We start from the raw sequence: 16846 nt of genomic DNA, 5'->3' as shown, positions 1-16846 counted from the left end.
CCTTAGCCCAAACTTCGAAATTATTACTTTATATTTAAGAAAATTATATAGTTCTACGCCAAACCAAAGTTGTTAGTTCTTGATAAAACTATCATATTATGAAATTACAGCTCATCAGAGGAAGAGAGAAAAAGTGAATATTTAATTTTGACCGCTTTAGGGGGGAGAAAACCAAAAAAGAAACAAAAGTGGAGAGAGGAGGGGGAGAGAATGAAGGAAGAAGGAGAGGGAGGGAGATGTCTGCTTATGATTATGGAATGAACTTTGAATCTTTTCTATTCCTGCAGCCAGGAATGTCTGATTTTTTTAGTACCTTACTAGAGTGAAAATTTGAAATATACCCTGAACATAGAAAAATTTTACTTATGTGATTATGGAAAATTATGCATTAAAATGGAAAACAAACACCTTCCAGACACAACTGGAGATTGAAACGTGTCTAAAAGCAAAGTTGCCAATATGGAATTTAGGAACAAAGAACTCAATTTAATTTCATTTGCTTCCCACTCAATGAGTGGGATGACAGTGCTGCCTAGGAGGGTTCTAACATGCCCTCAAATTATTCCGTGTACTTTTACTTCCTGTGTTCTTTGTCATGTGAAAGCTGACAAACTTTCCTTTTCAAATTAGATTAATTTAACCATCATAATAATATCACCCTTACATTTCTTGTACTATTATTATTAATACCACCCCATTAACATGCCAGGACAGGAAAGCCATCTCTAGCAAACAAGCTCCAAGAGTTATCACAAGACCAAGAGAGCAGGAACTTCTTCTGAGGCTTGTTTGCCGCAGGAAGACAATGTAAGGCTAAAGAAGAAAAACTAGATGTTTACCAGGATGATCACCTTATTTTCAAGTTGCAATTAAGTAATCAGAATTACTGAGTTTATGTTGATGCACAGAGCAGGAGCCCTGGTGTAAGGGTATGGCCCTGGTTTGACATAGGTGTTCTCTGCTCTTGCTCTTGTGGCACAAGACAGGACCCTGAAGGCAAGCAGTGTTTCTCCATGAAGTACACCCTAACTCTGGAGGAAGGATTGCTTCTTTGTCGTTCCTCTGTCCCAGGTGGGATGTGTCTGATGTAACACCTTCAGATCTCCAGTGGCTGATTTAGGCTCCTGTTCAGAGTGCATCTGCAAACTGCAGGCAAGCTACCTTCCAGAAAGTAAAAAGAAACTAGGGCTGGGAAGGGAGAAGTAGGGAGTCTTTTCCAAAAAATAACCCCCAAAAAAGCTGAAATGAAAATGGTATTCTTTAATAAAAATAATAGAGAAAAACCAACACAAAGAGAGAGGAAAAAAAAAGAAAAAGAAAAAAGAAAGGGAGAGGAGAGGAGAGGAGAGGAGAGGAGAGGAGAGGAGAGGAGAGGAGAGGAGAGGAGAGGAGAGGAGAGGAGAGGAGAGGAGAGGAGAGGAGAGGAGAGGAGAGGAGAGGAGAGGAGAGGAGAGGAGAGGAGAGGAGAGGAGAGGAGAGGAGAGGAGAGGAGAGGAGAGGAGAGGAGAGGAGAGGAGAGGAGAGGAGAGGAGAGGAGAGGAGAGGAGAGGAGAGGAGAGGAGAGGAGAGGAGAGGAGAGGAGAGGAGAGGAGAGGAGAGGAGAGGAGAGGAGAGGAGAGGAGAGGAGAGGAGAGGAGAGGAGAGGAGAGGAGAGGAGAGGAGAGGAGAGGAGAGGAGAGGAGAGGAGAGGAGAGGAGAGGAGAGGAGAGGAGAGGAGAGGAGAGGAGAGGAGAGGAGAGGAAAAAGGAAAAACAACCACACAAACAAAAGAGAAGAAAAAAACATCAAAACACCCAGAAGAAACCCTTATGGTTGAGTTTCATTCACTGGCTAAGTGCAGCTTGTTTCAAACTAACAGAAGGTACCTAACAAAATCTTCTTATACCAAACAAGTAGAAGACCAGTGAGAGAAGGTATAATGCTGAAAATTATGGTAAATTGTGTCACCTGCAGAGTGACCAGAAATATTGGCTCATAAATTTACACTGTTAGGAGCAATTAGCTTCTATCAGTTTTTATGACAGTGTTTAGGTATGGAGGAACATGACTGTACCAGACCTGGGAATAGAAATGGGATTTTTCTCATAGTTTTTGTTTCTGGTTAGGTCAAAGAAAAATTATCTGAAAACCAAATCTTCTTAAGCACATCAATTCCAATAGGCTAAACCTTAATAACATTGGCACTACATTTTCTATTGCATTTCCAGCCCTGACCCTAATTATCATCTGGAACCAGCATTGTCAATCCACATCACATGTGAACCTCATGAAATTCAAGAAAGACCAATGCAAGGTCCTGCACCTGGGTCAGGGCAAACACCAGTATCACCAGATATTGGGAGGTGAATGGATTGGGAACAGCCCAAGAGGGACTTGGCAATTCTGGCAGGCAGAAATTTAGACATCACCTGGCAGTATGCACTTACATCCCAGGAAATCAGCCTTTCCCTGGGCTGCATCAGAAGAAGCCAGTAGGTCGAGGGAGGTCATTCTGCCCCTTTAGTATGCCCTTGTAAGACCACACCTGGACAACTGCATCCAGCTTTGAGATCTCAAAACATTGATCTGTCCAGAGGAGGGCCAAAAAATTATCAGAGGGCTGGAACACTTCTTTCATGGATGGCTGAGAAAGCTTGGGATGTTCAGCCTGGCTAAGAGGTGTCACTTAGGTCATCTGGTACTTTTAAATGGACCCTATAAAAAAAGAGGGAGGGCTACTTTTTATATACATAGATAGTGATAGGAAAAAGGAGAACCATTTTAAACTAGAAGATAACCAAAATCAGACTGGGAAGGAGTTCTTTACTGTGAGGAGGGTGAAACACTGGCACAGACTGCCCAGAGAAGCTCTGGATGCCTAGCTCGGGAAATGTTCAAGGCCAGGTTGGATGGGACTTGGAGAAACCTGGTCTAGTAGATGGTGTCCCTCCCCAGGGCAGAGGGGTATGGCCTAGGAGACCTCTGAAGGTCCCTTACAACACAAATGATTATATTATTGCATGATCCTCAGTAACAGGAAACTGAAAGTGTTAATGACAGAATCTTAAAACAGATATTTTTAAGCTTCTTCAGAATAAGGGGCCCCACTGGAACAGCAAATGCTCATAAAAGACATGAAGGGCAGTTCAACTTGTCTTTTGACTAAGAGACCATGGCACAAACATGAATAAGTGATTTATGTATCTCTAATTTTGTAACTAGGCAAGCAGGAATATTAAGCTACCTTTCAGAAACATCCCAACACTGAGAAATTTCAAACCCTCTACTACAACCAGCCTCACCTGCTCCCCATAACAAGTAGAATCTAAGCATTCCAAGGTCTGAGAAAATTCTGATTTCGAAGCCAGCAGCTTGCATTGTTTGCCACTTACGTATGCAGTCACATAGCCCATGACCTCCAGGCATATACACTTAAAATAAAAAATAGTTTAGGAAGATACCAAAAAACTCACAATGATTTCCAAATAAGAAATATTACTCTAATTAAATGCCAGAAATCACCAAACAGCTGTAGAGTGAAAAAGCACAATTTATTACATATCTGTTGAGTCTGATGCCACAGTAAATAAATATTTTACATGGTACGTTGTTGATAAAAAGAGCCAAATTATATCTTACTAAGATTCTGGTAATCAAAAATAAATCCTCAAAACCTGTATTTGTGTGTTCCTGAGCTACTCTTACTAAATTGGCCTCTAGATATAACAGATGCATTAAAATAGATAATCTGCACTTAAATTCTCTTTCAATAAGCAAATGAAAGGAAGATAGTGCTAATGTATTTCTAAACTGTGTGTTTTTTCTTCAGATTTTGCCATATATTGTTCTGGAATATTATCAAATGATCAGAATAAATCAAATACAACTAAAGGCCAGATTTGTTTCCTTAGCCTATATGACTGTAGGTTAAAAGAACCAAACCAAAAACTCAAGAAGGTAAAATTATGGCAGACAAGTCTCTTGAATCTGCTTTACTGCTGAAATTTTTAAGAAGTTCTTCTCTTCAAGAAATATAGTTCCTGGAACACTGTCAAACTCAGTAACAGGAGATGATGACTGGAACAGGAAACACTAGAATATTTGCAATGAAGTAACATTATTTAAAATAATTTTGCATATTGTTTTTTTTCTCTGTTGTTTTAAATGTTATTGAATAATGTTTCTTAATACACCTTTTCCTTTCCTTCTAGCATATATCTTACTAAAAAGTTCACAGTGAAAATTGTCAAGTGCTACTTATATTTTCTTACTTCATAATTAATTAATGACAATATAGGAATGGAATGTTAATGAACTGGTCAAGTCATCAGAGTCTAAAATGAATGGTAATATGGAAAAAGAAATAGACCTAGTTTGAACACAGGATTGCTGGGTGACCATCCCAGCTAAATTACTTTCTCTGGTTATAAAATAAATTAATGTTATCTGTTGCAGTACTATAAAGATGAGTTCGATTTACTGGGCAAAATATTTCACAATTTTGAGACAAAAACTTCTGAAGGAACATTACAAAAAACTGCCTCTGCAAAAGCCAATGAAAAAATCATAACATCACAAAATACTTTGACACTTAGCTGTTTACAAAGAGTTATCTGCTATTATTTTTGAAAGCTATTTAGAAGAAATTTCCACCTGCATTTCTCAAATACTCTGCCACTAGTCTACTGAAGTTCCATATTTATTTCTGAAAGAGCTCTAGCAGCATTCATTCCAAAGTTTAAGAAATAAAATTAAAAGGGTGTGCCTTTCTTATTAACCTGGAATAATTTAGCAATTTTCTCTAGGGTATTTTTATTCCTCTTTCTTAATTGCTAAGACTACTTGCTAATTTCATCCACTTTTCACATTTTTGCTTCTGGCAGAGCTTTTATTATATAAAAGAGCAGTTTATTGGGTTTTGGTTTTTATCATTTAGCAGAAAGCCAAAACAAAGTAGTTGGAAATCATTTTGAGTGGAATTTTTGGCAGTGGAAAAGAGAGATGAGTACAGTGTGTGCCTGGATAATACAGCTTTTCTTACTCTACCAGAAGTTTTTTTCTCATATTGGCAAAAATTCTCAACACACTAATTCTTTATTCTGTTCTGTAATTTCTCAACATGATGACTGGTTTACCTTGCATAACAATAACAAGTCTTTGCTGTGTTTTTATGTGTTCTTACAGAATTCACTGTAACAAAATATTCTGGTTTCAGCTAGGAGAGAGTTATTTTTTTTCTCAGTACCTGTTATAGTGCTCTGTTTTGCAATCAGAATGAGAATGGTATTGGTTATGCACTGATGTTTTGCTTTTTAACTAAGTTGAGTTTATCCTAAATAAAGGACTTTTCCCTTGTCTCCTGTTCTGCCAGTAAAAAGGCGAGCAAAAGAAAGTGGGAGGGAGAGCAGCCAGGACAGGTTACCTGAACAGTCCAAAAGGATGTGCCACACCATAAAATGTCATGCCCAGCATATAACCAGAAGGCTACCCAGAAGGGGTCAGTCTGGGTTTGGGAAGGGGAGTCTGGCATCAGCCAGTGGGTGGTGAGCAACTGCATTGTGCATCACTTGTTTTTTCCCTTATTATTCCCTTATCATAATCATCACTATCATAGTTTACCATTATTGCTGTACTTTTATTTTTTATTAAAAATATATATTTCTTAAAAATAAATTAAAATTAAAAAACTGTTCTTATCACAATCTATAAGTCCGATTTTGATTTTTCTCCCCATTCCAGCTAGTTGAAGTAGGGAGTAGGCTGTTGACAGAGAAGCTGAATTTCCAGCTGGGCTTAAACCACAATATGCTTCAGAAATTAATCACTGCCATTTAAATTATTCAGCTTTTTGTTGTTGTTCATGTTATAAAATATCAGTAAGATATAAGAAAAGAAAACATATAAAGGTATCCCCTACCTGATAATGAACTACAGAGAAGTAATTTGATTTGCTCACATTCACTGACTGCTTGCTTTTGATTCATACATTTTTGGTGTACTACAGTAACAGAGTAATAAGATAATTGAAATGAATCTATGTTAATTTTTTTCAACACATATAAAACGAGAGAAGCCTTAAAAATACTCAGGAGTGTTAGGGTTTTTAGGTTTTCTTCTTTTCAGTTTTGTTATTAGGCAACTCAATGGAATGACAAATTTAATTTCCATCACTGCAGAGTCTATGAGGTCAGAAAGTCCGACTTTGCATTCTGCACTTTGGAATTGCTTCTCTACCTTTAATATGTACTATCAGACCAAGTTGAACTGGTAAAATGATAATGTAATGTAAGGAGTGCAGAATCCAGTTCCAATTTCCACTCTCTGTTTCTTGGTTGCAGTAGGACCTGAAGTGCTGGACTGAAAACAGCAGTACTTAAATATTTTGGCATAACCAAGAGGAACATCAGTATTGTCATAAATATTGTGTTCAATATTTTGTGTTCAATGATCCCTTTATTTTACTGTTTCTACCAAAATTGAAGCCTGAATTAGTAATCAAAGAAGGAGAAAGAGATTTCCAAACACAGAGATGTTTAGATTAAGATGCTAGGATTTATTTCCCATTTTTAACTCTAACCACTCTTTAATTAAAAAGAAATAATGCTCACCCCGTTAATATTACTGCTGACCATTTATCATGTCAATGGATGGGAAAACGAAACCCAATCTGCAACCAGAAACTACTCACAGCCACAATGAATGGTTAAGTAGTAGAACTAATGCAACAGAAGGACTCTGAAGTAAGCTGCTGACTGATTTCTCTCTCCCTCTGTCTTGCTCTGCTCCACTCCCCAACTTTTTTTAAAGTTTGGCCCAAGGTGCAGGTATCTAAACTTAGCTGCTGTGCCTCATTCCAACAAAACAAATCAAGCATGAATCACAGCCCTTCCTCTCCCTGAGCTTTGCCAGTAGATCTGAGGCTTCTGTTCAGATCCAAGACTTTGTCTTTCCCCTTCTACTGCCAACTAAAATACATTTGGTAATATTTAATTAAGGTTCCTATTCAGATTATATGGTCTCAGTGCTAAGAACAAGGCTTTAGCTACCCAACTCCCAGTGGCATGGTTAAAGAAACAAATATCAAACTGGGAACATAACCCTTCATTTAGAGGTAATATGGAGAGTTATTGTGAATTAAATAACTACCAAGTGATTATTAAACCTTACCTAGAGATTAACAAGCATTTTTAATTTCATAGCTGTTAACCCTCTATAATTGTGTCTTTTGTAATAGGTTGGCATTTGCTCAGTAGAGTTATAGAGAGCTGTCATAGCTTTGAACATTATGCAACTGTTTTATCCTATTACAGATACTTTAATAGCCTTTAGTTATCTATATTATGAGAAATAGCCACCTTAATTAATTACCATTTTACATACTTTTGAGAGCTAAAAATCAAAATTCCACCTAATGGGCATATTACAGTGTGAAGTCAAACAACAAGAGGCATATTGGCCCTGTATTATTTTTTCCTCATGCGGAAAAAATGTTTTACAAGTAGAAGCTCACATTTAGCAGTGTTAAATACCGAAGCAGGCAATATTGAACATATTACCTGGTGCTTCAATATTTAGTGCTATGTAATTGATTCTGAAGAGCACATGTGTAGGGTAAGTGCAGTATAGAATGTGATGAGTAGAACAGGAAACAGACAATCTGATCCCATATCCGTGAAAGTCTGTGGTGTAGTCACTGAGTGCTGCTGTCTGAAAAAAGGAGCTCTCAAACAAGGGTCACTAAATTTACCAGCTGATCATTTTCCATAAGCTCCACCTCACCCAGATCAGCTTGCTGCATAGCTGTGCCACAATCATTTTTGTCTATTTTCTTTTAGCAGTCTAAAAATTGGCAGTAATTTCTCAGTAAGTACTGGTCATTGTTTCACTACATTACTGGTCTCATAGAGTATTTGTCTAAATTTGTGTTGGTCATGAGCATTTTAAATTTCTGCAATCAAGATGTGTGATTAAATGTCATGCTGTTTGAAGTTCATTTATACTTTTTCTTTTTTTTTTTCTCTATTTTCTTTATGGTTTTATATCTACATCTATGTAACTATGCTGTCCCATACAATACCAGTAATTTCAGCTTGGCTGACAGCTCAATAGAAATATTCAGATCTGGCTGCAAAACCATCGAGGTTCAAGGGAAGGAAAGAAAGCAGACAAGAGCATACATAACACATCACTATCCCAGACACCACAGAGGCTCATAAAGTCACTCTTCCTGAGTTTAAATCAGAGCATAGGAGACTTCTTTCATGGGTTTTTCAGATCCTAATCATGTTTCTGTCCTTCACATGATACACACATACGCCTAGTTGATCTTCACAGTACAACCTCACTGACTGTTGTCCTGCAGCATCATTTGTGCAAAAGGGCTGTTCCAGACCTATCACTTTCATACCATAGAGAAGTTCTTAATCCTTAGCAAAGACAGCTTGATGGTTCCATGTGTGCTTCACCATATGGTAGAAGTCCAATTGCACCTAGTAGATACCCTATAGGTCTGCTTTGGAACAAATACTTCCCCAGGCACTCACCTAGAACATCTTCATGCCCATAGAGATCAAGAGAGAATTTCTTGTGATATTAGATTAATAAGGATTGCCAGGTCCATTTTTTCAGGGGTTTTTAAACCTTACTTTGCAATGTGGAATTTGCTTTATCTCCTGAGATTGGACGAATCTTCCATATGCGCAGTACACAGCAAAGTGTAGGGCTTCAGGTGTCAGCAGTACCATGGGCCTTCCAGTTCCTTTTCTGGATGTCTTTGCTGCTTTCAGACTGCAGAAATGTTTAATCTCTCTGACAGCTTTGGCACTATGTATAGGGATAGCTTAGTGAAGTTTTAATGGCCTGTGATGTACAAAAGGTGAGATTGGGTGATATAATGGTCCTCCCTGGCCTATTTAGTAAATCTCAGGAAAACAAATTTCAGAAGCATACCTACAGGGATATTTTTTCCTCCCTTTTATTGCTAATTTGGAAGTATTTCTGTGTTCCAGTCAACTGCAGGTATGTCAGACTGATGAAAGACTGCCCCTGGCTCACCCCTAAATGGGCTGATGCAGCTTTGTGGCACCAGTTCAAGCAAGAACATTTCCATCCTGTTTCTGCTATCTGCTATTAAAAACTGTTTTCCTGTGTAGGTAGTAGGAATGTAAGTGTCTGCAAGCAACTTGCACCAGCCCAACCATTTTGTGCAAATTAATGAAATTACATCACTGGGCAACGACAGACCCAGCCCTCACAGAGACCACATTAAACCCTGAAGCAGTTCAACTCCTCTCTCACAACCGTCTCAGACTATGGGTAGTGACAGTTTGGAAGATTTAGAGGGTGAAAAATGCCTCTGCTTTTACTTGGCACTGAAAAAAATGACACAAATTATATTTAAAAAAAAAAATAATTTTGTCTAACAGTAACAACTAAAAGTTCTATTTTCTCACTTGTAAAGACTTTCCATGCAAGTTAGCTGACTGATTAACGGGCATCATTAAATTACTGTATTTAGAAAGCCAGAGTATAGTCAAGTGTTGGTTTGTTCTCCTCCCAGGACCAAGGATATGAAACACATTTGTAACTCTAAAAAGATGCTTCCAAAAAAGAAAGTCACAAAGAACACTTGGCTGCTTCCTCCATGAGGTAGCTGGTGTGTCTCCAGTGGCTTCAACAGAGCAGGCATGATTTATGCCAGCTGAAGGTCTGGCACACAGTATTCATTTTTCCTCACTAAAAAAAAAAAAATCTTCTTTTGCCTGCCTTCATACATGCAAAGATATTCAGCCTATAATAAAAGTATGATAAAAAGCACCAGGATAACTAAATATCAAAGCAAATACTTCCAGCAGTCATCCCTGAAGCATACCTAAATATCACACATGGGCACAAAGATGATGGCAACTCCTTGCAACTGCTCACGAAAACCAATTTGTGTCTTCCCAAACAGTTAAGGGAACACACCCCAGCAGGGGAGGGTCATCCTGCTTAACACATTCACCTAGCCTGAGCATAGGTGGAAGTGGCCAAGGACAAGAAATACTTTTGAAAGAAATCTCTTGCACTTGGAAATTTAGTCTCTAATAGACTGAAAACCTGTTACCTCTTTTTGCACAAGGTGCTGAAAAAATCATCAGAACTCATCAATACTCACAGTGTATCTCAGAGGATGCTGAGAGGTTAATATATAAAATAGACCACCTATGTAGGGAAACTTCCATGTGCCTTTAAAACTTACTTTGTCAAAGAAGGACAAAGGAATTGTTTTAATGAGGTTGTTTTCAGTTGTCTTTTGTTTCATATTTAACACAGGAAAAAGGAAAATATTTCTTCAGTTCAGGGCATCTGAATCATATTTCCAATGGGACAGGCACTTTTAGGACAGTAAGTTCTGAGGTATAAATAACCTTCAGTGAATTGAATCATAGTTGTTTAGTTTTTACATGTGTGGAAACACTCAGCTTCCAAAAGCTGTACTAAAGTTCTATTCTAGAAAGGTGTTACATCTATGTCTAAATTAAAGGTATTTTGGCACATGACAGCTCAACATTACTGATTGAACAATACATTACATAACATATTGGTGAGAAACTAAGCTGTATCAATAAAGCACATTTATTCCTGGTTTCTGAATACAGTCAGTATCTTTGGTCTGTAAATTGCAAAAGACTCTCAGTTTGGTGAAAATTTAGTCTAATTGTCAAGCACTGTTAAAAAGGGAGGATAAGGAATAGGAGAGAACAACCCTTCAGAGTAGACATGCACTAATCCTCTTCTCAGAAGATATTTTAAATGGACAAAGTAGCATTCTTTTTGTTTGTTTGTCTGTTTCAATTCATGCATTCAACTCAAAACATGCATTATAGGTTCAATTTACTTCTTCAAGATTTAATTAAGGTTATTCTGAGTATCACAGTCAGGAAAATGCAAAATATCACATTTGCTACAGTTCAGTTCTATACCTTTTTCTTTGATAGGTGAGGAACTTGAGTACAAAGTAGGATAATTTTTTAAAACTGCATTATTGTATGGGTGTCCTGGAGTAATGTGCCCAGGAAGATGTGATGACCAAGACCCCAGTTTCACAGCCCCTTCCTCACAATCTACATATGCACAGATCTTCAGAGAGCCCCAGAAAAGGCAGTCTATTGGTTTAGTGTTTTGACATCTCTTCCTTTATGTCTCTAGATGTGTGGGGGGCATTTTAGTTATGGTCTTGGAGGTGCTGTTAGTTTTATGAGCAGAAAGAGACACAGATGTTATTATAAAAAAGCAAAACCCTCAGATTGTGTCTTTTTAGTTCTCTAGACTAAAATAATTTTGCTGGGTAGTTACGTTTTGAAGCATTTCACAGTGGCCTATTACTCAAAAACAATACAAGTTAAATCTGCTTTAAATTAAGAAAACCTGACTATTAAGTACTGATCATAATGAGTATTTTAAAACACATACACAAAGAAAAACAGTCTTCAGGTCAAAACTGGCTCTCCAGTTGTACTATGAAAGACTTTCAACAGAAGAGCAGAGAAACTGACTATTCAGTGTCAAAGGCAAGGTAAATATTTCAGGGTATTAGAAGAGGTATAAGCAGCACGCAGACATCTTTCTCTATCTGCACATTTTAAATTTCCAGCACTTTCAGGACTCTGCAGAAAATTAACAATATGAAAAAAAGGAATGTTTCTTCTGAAGCTGTTTCTTGCATGGAAATTAAGAACCATGTCCTCAAGCATGTTCGTACACTAAGCAGTGAACCTGTTTCTTCATATGACAACTATGGTAATGACAACAGTAAAAAATGCAGCATAAAAAATATGAAGAAAAAAATGGATTAATCTCCCAAACATTTCTGAAGATAGAATAATGATTTATAGAGAATGAATTAAACATAGTGCTCATCATTTATCAGCAATAAATCACTGGAGGGTTTTAATCACTGTAGAACGTGTCTGGATGCTGGGACAGGGCTCAGAACTTAGGCTGGTCTTGCCTCCATGTCCAGTGTTTCAGGGAACTGTCAGTGGCTCATGCTCTACCATGTTTCTGTGTTCAATGAAGCAAAAAATCATGAAATACATGGTGATGACCACCATTTTCTAGCAGATAATTATATTCATTCTTATTTTCCGTGTTGTTTTTTTGTGCAAAGAATAATGTCTAATATATGGTTGCCATGCAAATAATAAAAAATATGAGTGAAATCATGCACTGGTCATCTGAGCCCAGCAATAACTGGTGTGCTATGAAAGAAAAAATGTCTTGTTGAAAAGCATAAATTATCCATCCAAATAAATGGGTGGCACAGAAAATGGAAGGAGGGAATTGTTATCATTTAGTATCTTTTTTCAAACAGTTCTTCAGCCTTGAAACAATGCTGTTAATATTGGTCACTAGCTACAGTGTCAGAAAACTATTGCTACTCACCCAGATCAGGTGAATTGAAGTGAAAACCATAAATCCAGTTGGACCTCACTTTATAGTTTTGTTTTGTTTGGTTTTATTTTTTTGCTAAGACCTGCTGTATTTCTGAATTACTGATTTTATGGTGCAGAGCATGAGTCATCATGATCCCAGAAAATTAAAGATTATTGGCACTGTTTCAAATAAACTACAGAATTCATATAGCTTAAGTCTACCTCTTTTTAAGTTACTGAAGTTTGGTTTTTTTGTATTAAAGCATCACTAAGTTTTAATTCAGAACTTATATAATAAAATATGCAGAATTTAAAGATTAGTTGGCTAAGGGTGTGGTTTATGATGAGTAAAAGGACATACTTTATAAAATTTAATAGGAGTTTCAGTTTATCATATGTAAAATTTTCCTTTAGTAACTCCTATGATTTGGGTTGAAAAGTGAAAAAAGATATATTTAGACATGGTCTGAGGTTATTCAGAGGCCAGTAAAGGAAAAATATCAAACTCAAGAAATATTTGGTTTAAAAATTCCACAATCATAGCAATCAAAATAACTGCTATATTGCTATCCCTGTCTTTTTCCTTTATTTTTATAATCTAAGCTTAGTATTGGGGAACTTGTCTCACCCAAAAGTCACACTCAAAAAACTGTGAGCCCATCTACAGTGGAAAAAGGGGCTCTGTGAAGTATTTCCAGGTAAAACCTTTCAATGTGGGTTTCTTAAAAGCTGTGTAATTAATGATATATTTCATGAATTTTCAAGGGGCAATTAAGAAGCTTATCAAACACATGGTTAGTATGGAGATTGCATGTTTCCTTCTTCTACATAGAAAGATTTTGCTACAAGATTTTACCTCAAAAACTTTTATCACATTTCTGTTGTGACAGAAGACTAAAGAAGATTTTAACTATGAGCATTGGGTTGAAAAAGGTAAACACTTTAAGAGACTGATCATCTGTTGTAAAATTACCAGATCCCTTTTTTGATCTGAATTGTGCTGCCGTTTCAGATAAACTTAGATAGGGAAAAAGCAGCTGCAGAATGATTGCTTTAGCCTAAAGGTTACAGCACTGGTAGCCATAGAAGTCGTCCCCAAAAATAAATGTTAAAAACATTCCATTGATACAGTCATTCTTACCTTCAGTTCTTTAAAACCAATAATGTATATTCCTGAGCTCATCTCAGAGCTCAGTTTGATAGTACCAGATCCATTAAAAAGAAAATGAACAAGCCCAGACAGGTGACAAGTGAGAAAACAGTTTCATTGCAAAGCCTGACATGAACAAGAATGATTGAGCATTTTTATAACCCTTTCATCTTCAGATGTGTTTCAACACCTGGAGAAACTGAGTCTCATGATTAGATAAGCTGACAAGTTAAAAGCAGCAGCAGCAAAATTAGGGTGAAAAAAAAAGAATGAATGATAAGCAGTCAAGACAAAGTTCAGCTTCCTCCCCCAGAATCCTCAACATTTTGGGGACATACCATTGGATTTGGGGAACTCACCTTGGGGAAATATCAATGGGAAATTACTGCAAAAGTAAAAATAAGATCCTTCAGAAGTAATAAGAAAATTACGAGTTTGGCACAGCTCTCCTCTCCTTAGTTACATCTGCTGCTCTATCCTCTCCTTATTTTATCTTTTCTTTTGGTTTTTTTCCCTTCCCTTCATCCAAGTCCTTTAATTAGTCTTCATCATCTCACCACATGCTCTCCCCAATCAACACACCACTGGTATCTGCTGTTGTTGCACTGTTCATGCTGTTTACTACAGTTGAGCTTATTCCCTTTCTTTTTTTTTCTCTATTCTATTCAACAAGTAATTCACAGCTAGTTAGAGATACCTTTTTTTTTTTTTTAAGCCCCTAGATCCTAACATTATAATAATATTTAACTACATTTTTGCAAGGAGTCAGCAATCAAGATAAGAAATCTCTACTCACAATCTTCTGATGAAATTATGCTGTTTTACTGCTGCAGTATAAACAGGTAGCTGGATCATCTACCTCAGTCCTTTTGGACTAAAATATCCTTGGCTGCATATGATTGTGCATTTTGCTTTGTTTTCAGAAACATTACTGTATACACTCTGACCTGGCATGGTTGATGAGGTTAGATTATTCCAGTACCTTCAGTTAGTTTAATGAGCCATGAGCATGAACTCAAATCTTCTGTCATGACAAAATAATGCAAAGTGACATCATGTGAGAATCTAACCCATATGTTTTAAATAGTTATTATCCCCCTATCATCCATCACTAACCACAATTAAAATTAATTACTTCAAGAAATAAAGTGAACAAAATTTTGTGAATATAAAGCAGAAAATTCCTAATTTCTGTTTGCAGCCTTCTAAAGATATGTCTAGCTGCATGATTTTAAGTACTTAGAAATAACTGTTTAACACAGACAAGATGGTAAAACAGATGTACCCTGTAATTAAAATAAATCAATTAACATGTTTGTTCCCTCCAGTTTTACCTATAGGCTATGTACTTCCTGTGGAACCAGGCCACCCATTGAATCAATTCAAGTGTGGCATCTGTTTATTCAAAATCCCCCAAGAATAAAACACCTCTCCATCTCAACAAGTGTGAAGAGGCATAATTATTTGTACTCATGTAACTTACAAATTTTCTACTCAATCTCAAAAAAATTATAGTTTGTTTTTCTTCTGCTTTTCCTCTTCTCACTTTTGATGTTAAATTAAATATGACAACCCTTATCAGTCAGCTAAATGAAACAAACTCATTCTAAAGCCTCAGGGGTAAGGGATTTCTTTAATCACATTCACACGAATTATGAGGATTTCAGATAGATGAGGTAATATAGTTGAGTATTAGCAGTTGTAATTTAACAACTCATGAGGCAACAAAAAAACCAAACCCAAAACCACACAGGTTATGTCTCCTTTGCTAAATAAGTGGTAAGTGCAAATCATTGAAATATATTTGTACATCAGGTCTCTTGTTCAAGGAGCCCATGGTGGCTCCTAATAAGAATGTCTTGCTGAGAGTGCATCCAGCCTAGGTCTCAAATTAACTCAGTGCAAATTGTGAGCATGTCAAATTTCTTAAGCTGTAGAAAGGAAAGATCACCTAATTGTATCTCATCAGCGTAGGATATGACTGAGAGGTAGAGACAAGATTTGTAGGGTAGTCTGCAAGGAAAAACAGAGTTAAAACCTGCCTTCATTTTCACGGTGGCAAAATATCATCCACTACCAACCTACCCCAAAATCTAGTAAAGAAACCTTGACCAAAGACGCTCCTTTACTCAAAGGAAGTTTGGTTTTGTATGATTTAGAAAATTGTTGCTTGTACAATAGGCATTGAAACAGATAAAGAATACGGATATGGATTTAGAGTGTGACTGTTGAAAGAAAGAGTCTAAGAAAGGCTTGTCTTCAGCCAAACTGCAATACCAAGGACATTCAGCCCATCAATCATGATCAGAATTAAACAGAAAACTTCCCTAAACATTAACATCTAATATTGGCCATTCCTCATAGGAGAAATTAATCAATTTTTTTATTGTCTTTGTCCCTTTGAAGGACAATCTTTGTTGTGTGGAACAAACACAAAGTTTGTTTTTGTTGAAAACATGATGAGGTGTGGCCTCATCAGTGCTGAGGAGAGGAGAATCACCTCCTCCAGCTTGCTGGAAGTACATTACTACAGATGAAGTTGAGATAATGAGGCACTGTGTGGAAAGTGTGTTTGCTATTTCCAGCTTCTGTGCTAAAAATATTAGAAAACATTATCACTCAAATAAAGTTGAATTGAATCTAGGGGGTCTGCAGAATGTCACATGGAACAAAAGTCCTGTGCTAAGGACAGAGGAACCAAGATTGTTTTCTGAGAAGCTTTTTAATTGCCCAAGAATTTCCTCTGTGAAGAAGAAATAGTAGCATTCAGATAGATGTGGTCTTTTTAGACAAGACAGACACGTTAAGATCATTTGTTATGATGACCCTACACAACAAGACTGCTGCCCAGAACCTACCTGTGAAAACTGGGGGTGTGTAAAGTAGGTTGTGCTTATTTTACTTTTACACTGAATTTGAATATGAACTGAGTTCTATGGGGAAAAATAAATAAAATATGAGCCAGTGTATCTCAGTATCATTTAAATGACAACAATTAATAACACAAACCATTCAGATGACAATTACCCCCAAAGGAATTGGGTCACTCAGTTAAGAAGAAACAGATGTAATAAACATGATAGCAACAAAAAGAATACATTAAAAGAATAAACAGAAAAAAGTTCTATTATCCATTAACAGATGGATAATATCACATCATAGATGGTAGCATAACTAGAAGCGAAGCGAGGTTAATGATGCTCTGATAACTGCTAGAGAACAGAGAGTCCATGGCCAAAAAGAAATACCCCATACATATTCATATTCTGAAGAACTAGTCTGCAGGTCTAGTAGAGAATCC

The sequence above is a fragment of the Cyanistes caeruleus genome, chromosome Z (assembly GCF_971803275.1).
Source record: "Cyanistes caeruleus chromosome Z, bCyaCae1.hap1.1, whole genome shotgun sequence".
Taxonomy (NCBI): Eukaryota; Metazoa; Chordata; class Aves; order Passeriformes; family Paridae; genus Cyanistes; species Cyanistes caeruleus.
This window is presented reverse-complemented; position numbering follows the sequence as displayed.